This window comes from Adiantum capillus-veneris, chromosome 23, assembly GCF_014529385.1.
Source record: "Adiantum capillus-veneris isolate H3 chromosome 23, ASM1452938v2, whole genome shotgun sequence".
Taxonomy (NCBI): domain Eukaryota; kingdom Viridiplantae; phylum Streptophyta; class Polypodiopsida; order Polypodiales; family Pteridaceae; genus Adiantum; species Adiantum capillus-veneris.
Genome location: NC_140953.1, coordinates 29,231,978 through 29,237,977, shown reverse-complemented (window position 1 = coordinate 29,237,977; position 6,000 = coordinate 29,231,978).

Below are 6,000 nucleotides of genomic sequence, written 5' to 3'. Positions count from 1 at the left end.
TCATGCCATCAACTGTCATGGAATTGTCACAAGTGACTGCCTCATACTGTTGTAAATGGGTTTGTAGGTACTCAAATGAGAAATCTATAATCCTCTGTATAGAAAAATCTGCATTGAACATTCCTGATAGTTCTGGTGCACGGTGATGAGCACGGACGTTATATAAGTACGTGAATAGTTTTTCTTCACATGTATCCTCGCTCATGTCTGTCTCTAGGACTATGATCCCTATGGCTAAAAGAAAAAGCAAGCCAAAACTATTTGGTGTCATAACCAAGCGAATATTGAGCCTCGAGTACCCCTCAATGTGTCTTTTTTCTTGGTTATGTCCTGTGCACTAATGTCATAAGAGGTGACGTTAGTTGAGTCAGAACCAAGTGAGTAGGGGCCCCAAGAATCTCCGAAGGGCCCTATTCGCTTGGTTCTGTCCTGTGCGCTAATGTCATAAGAGGTGATGTTAGTTGAGTCGAAACCAGCGAGTAGAGGCCCCAAGAATCTCCGAAGGGCCCTATTTGCTTGGTTCTGTCCCGTGCGCTAATGTCATAAGAGGTGACGTTAGTTGAGTCAGAACCAAGAGAGTAGGGGTCCCAAGAATCTCCGAAGGGCCCTATTCGCTTGGTTTTGTCCCGTGCGCTAATGTCATAAAAGGTGACGGCTCTTGAGTCAGAACCAAGCAAATAGGGGCCCCAAGAATCTCTGAAGGTCCCTATTCGCTTGGTTCTGTCTTGTGCGCTAATGTCATAAAAGGTGACGGCTCTTGAGTCAGAACCAAGCGAATAGGGGCCCAAGAATCTTGGAAGGGCCCTATTCTCTTCGTTCTGTCCTGTGACCCAAGCATTTGGAACAGGTGGATAAGAACAGAGCATTTAATGTTATCATTGATAGATTTATAGGCCTACTCACTCACTATGCCTAAACTCAGGCACGGTCACATAAGGAGTAATTATTCCAACCATGCATGCGGTTTGAGACTTTTAATTTTACCCTAACGCAGTGGCTTTGGTGCACACACAGTTTACGACACACAGGAAGGGGAGAGGCAGGGAGAAAGAACCTGTCTCTGCAATTTCCAATGGTACCGAGTTGGATGGTGATGTTGCAGGCCACTGACAGCAAGAACTAGAAGGTGGCGATGGCGATGGCGATGGCGATGGCGACACGGCAACAAAGGACTCAACCCACTGGAGGTCGCTCAACGCAGGATCATGAGAGGTGGCCAAGCAGAAGAGCACAGAAAATGCAAAGGCAACGGCGATCTGTTTGTTCTACTTAGACATGGAGATGGCGACTGCAAGGGCGATCGGCGTCTGACTCTCAACGTAGAATCATGAGAAGTGGCCAAGGGAAAGAGCGTAGAAAATGCAAAGGCAATGGCGATTTGTTTGTTCTACTTGGAGATGGAGATGGCGAATGCAAGGACGATCGGCGTCTGATTCTAAACGCAGGATCTCGAGAGCTGGCCAAGGGGAAGAGTGCAGAAAAGGCAAAGGCAGCGGCGATCTGTTTGTTCCACTTGGTTCGATGCCCCTGTTCGCTTGGTACTGACCAAAAGAAAATTTAAGTGATGTCTACTAGTACAGAGGTCAATACTAAGCAAATAAGGGGAAGGTAAACCCTGTTTGTTGCGGATTTAGGGTTTTTTGTTGCCAAATACGCGTTTTGAATTTATAAGAAAGAAACAAAATTACAACTTAACACCGGGTTTTGAGTTAGAAAACACTTCAGACTTTACAAAGAGTGGCCTACTAATTTCTGGGGTTTTAGGGTTTGCAATAACCATGTAGTCCTTTTCCTTCACAACCAGCCTATCTCTTCCTGAAGCCTATTGGCAAAGTTAATGGCTTCCTCATATTTACTAGCTAGCTCAAGCACTCCATCCTTCATCTCTTGTATCCAATTAAATATAGCCTCTACAGAGCCATTCTCGGCGAGCAATCGCTGCATGTCTTCATGCCTTCTTGCTTCCAGAGAGTCTTTAAGGATTGAGACCCTGTGCCTGACAATCAGCATTTGCTGCAGCTTCCGGCTAGCATCCTGCACAAAGAATTTAGCAAATAAGCTCTTCAAACTAGGAGCTTGGAAATTGGGAGCAGAAAGCAAAGAATTACGAGCGGCGTACCTCGAGAATTGACTCCCGTGTTGACAGCAGCCACTCTCGGGTTGTGTCGGTCGAGAACATTAAGGGTAACATCGGGGGAGGGCCAAGGGGGGACCTCATGAGGAGGGCCCAGATGCGGTGCTGCTGGCACTGCAGGAGTATACCTTGGAAAGGCATCACCACTATCCTAAGCTTCTTGTAGTTGTTCTGCAAAACCCTGAGGGAGCTTCTGAAACAAGTGCTGGTTAAATAGACTAGATGGACATGCCTAAAAAGCAAAGCCTGGGTTCTGGCTTGTGAGTGAGTGGTCTGTGAGGGGTGGTACCGCCATGCAGTTTCATGAGAGGTGGACGTGGGAGAGAGAATCAATGGTACCATCCCCCCGAGATTAGGGGGGGTGATGGGAGGGAACGACATGACAATTAGGACCACATGGATTTAAACGTCTCCTTCACATTTGTATTTTGTTGCAGGGGATGCAAACCTGTTCGCTTGGTACTGACCTCTGAAAATGTAAGTGATTTCTGCTATTACTATTTTCTGAGGTCACTACCGAGCGAATAAGGCAAGGTAAAATCTTTCCTATGCACCTATTCGCTTGGTAGTGACCTCAGAAAATATAAGTCATGTCTGCTATTACTATTTTCTGAGGTCACTACTGAGCGAATAAGGCACGGCAAACTCTTTCCTATGCACCTATTCGCTTGGTACTGACCTCATGCAATATAAGTCATGTCTGCTATTACTATTTTTTGAGGTCACTACCTAGCGAATAAGGGAAGACAAACTATTTCCTATGCACCTATTTGCTTGGTACTGACCTCAGAAAATATAAGTCATGTCTGCTATTACTATTTTCTGAGGTCACTATGGAGCGAATATGGGAAGGCAAACTCTTTCCTATGCACCTATTTGCTTGGTAGTGACCTTTTCTAAAATCTGAAGTCCCTTGTGCTGACAATAGATCCGCTGATATCGCCTTATCTACAGAACAACTCAGTTTCCTTTTTGAGTCTGATGAACTGGTTTAGCAGAGTCAACTTTGATCTAGCGCGCTTTCTGGTCACTGCGTACAATCAATCGTGAGTATTTTCTTGCCTTGTAAAAAACATGTTGCATTTAGAATCTCTCCTCATCTTTGATGGTGTCTTTGTAGTGATCATTGGAGTCTGATGTTATTTGACATAGAAGCTAAGATTGTTTACTATGCAAACTTCACGGTCGTGTAAAAACGTAAGGCTCATCTGGGTACATTTGGAAAGTAGGGCATTTCACGGTCGTGTAAAAACGTAAGGCTCATTTGGGTACATTTGGAAAGTAGTGTCTCTTTGTAATGTGTCGCTGACTCAAGTGGTTATGTATGTAGTGCCGCGAAAAACCTTGTATGCTGTGTAGAGCATCTTTTGTTAGAACATGATCTAGGAAATATAGTCCGGCAGGAATGGGTAACCGTGCCCACGCAGACTGATGACTAGCTATGGCTGGCAAACCTGTTTGAATTCCCTGTTGCTCATCAATCAAATTATGGATGTACCGAACGTAAGTAATCTGCTGTTTTATTGTTTGCTGCAACGTATGTATGAAGCAACAAATTTCTGTATCACGCTTCTACAGGAACTTCGATTACATAACTACACCCCCAACAATGTGCGAAATTTTTCTGTAATGGTCATCCACATCATATTATAATCTCGGTAAATAGACGCACAAGAGAGGAAGCGGCGAGAGCTAAGGAGTTCGAAGAGGCTCGCATTAACGAAATGACGCAACGCCACAATCAAACTCAAGAAGAAGTTCAAAATATACAAGAAGCAATAAATCAATATTATACGGACGCCGCAGAAGTAGAGGAATGGGCTACATGTCGACGGCAAGAGCAAGAACAACGGGACGCTTCGTAGGTGCAAGAAGCATGGGAAGCCATGGAAGAGGCCCATGATTTTGAGCGATGCGAAAGGATGCCCGAGACCAGCGTCCCCAGAGGCAGAGGTAGCAGCAACCGGAGCAGAGGGCAGGGGAGCAACAGGAGCAAAGGGCAAGGGACGAGTGGCACAAACCGGGGGAGAGGACAGGGGACGAGTGGCACAAACTGGGGGAGAGGACAATAGCAGGGAAAGGGAGCAATTTACTTGTATAAAGCTTGATAGAAACAACACAATATGTAAAGTTTTGAAACATTGAAAATGTACATTTTTGAAACATTGTTTGACCGTCAAAAAATGTCTCTGCATTAGTCATTTTGAAGAGTACATCATGGTTTGCATGGCCTCAAAGCTCTTTGCGTGCACAAGGTATATGACCTAGCTTCCGGTGGAAGTAATTAAGTGAAGTGTATTTGTTAGTGACTCCTTGCACAATGTTGTTTTTTCCTTGTGCCTTAGAATCTGAATCGAAGAAAAAGTTAGATTCTGTCTTAAAGTATTAAAGACAATCAAAATTTATCGATTTAGTAAGCACCTTTATGAATGTATACAATTCCGGCAAAAGTGGAAGTTCTTCACATGTAAGATCTATCCTGAGCTGTGCAAGAGTTGTGCTTGACATTGTCTCCATCACAGTAAGTAGGCTGTCTCGAAAGTAGAGCTCCATTGATAAAGGTTTGTTCTCGAGGGTGTTCTTTGTATCTTGGTCGAGTGGAATAAGCTGCCCACTAAGAAGATGATATCTAATATAGTAAAATGATACTAAGAAATTTTGAGAGATTAAAATGAACTTGCAAATTATGGACTTCTTTTGCAAAATACATATTTTTTTCTGTGATTGTTTCCTATCCCAATTATCATCTAAAAAGTCCAAACAGCTCTCAGACTTGCAAATGAACATTGTTGCGGTAGTTCTTATTTGCTCATCGAAGAAAAAATCTACAAACACTTCAAGAGGCATAAATAGTGTGAGCCGAACTATTTTTGTGGCAATTGAATACTTGAGGGAATTTTGTATATCCTGAAACAACTATTCCTAAAGCTTTCACTAGTTTGCAAAGCAGGCAAGGACCAATCCTTGTTGTCAAATGATGGAAGTGACAAAGAAGCTACACGACCCCAACCAATGGAAGTTCTCGGTTCCACATATGACATATCATAAAAGAAAATTCCATTATTTGCAAGTTCCTTGTGTTGTCTTCCTCGGTACATTTGCTCACCAATAAACTCATGGAAAGCATAAAAAATCCCAACTATGCTCTCAATTGGTTGCCAATCTGTCATATTCGATGGATAAATATCTGAAACATACCAAAGATTATATCCACCACTTAATATTCGAATATAATCATGCACTAAGCGAGATGCTGAAATAACTTACAGTTGGGTCGATGCCTTGGAAAACTTGGAGGAGATGTACACTTTAAACTCTTTAACTTGACCCTTGAAAGCCTCCACGAAATCATTGTGTTGCCTCCTCTTCCTCCTCCTAGTTTGCAGTAGAACCCAGTTATTCGAGATGGAATCCATGCTTGATCGTCTGTAGTATAACTGTTAAAAATGCTAACAGAGTCAATGGTAGTGCTAGGCCTTCGAGAAGTAGACATGGTGTGCAATAGAATGAATACACAGAAAGGTTAATGCAAATATGAAAAAGTAAAGAAGTTTTGAGAGGGAAGTAGAGCTACTCAAAGTCATATTTGGGTGGGAACAAAGATACAAGATAGAGTCTTCAATGAAAGTTCTGAAATTCTTTGGTACAGAGTTAGTACGACTTACGACATTTATGCCTTGAAAGCGTGAAATTGTGCAATTTGATGAACCAAAATAATATTTCCTCCCTTTTTTTAAAAGAGCTTGACTCAAAAATGTCAATTTTCAACGTAACGTTAGCCTCTTTCTCATTGGTCGAGCGCCACTCTCTCTCTAGAACTGAAAGGCCCAAAAGTGAGTCCAACTTTCTCCTAATGGGCATGGCCC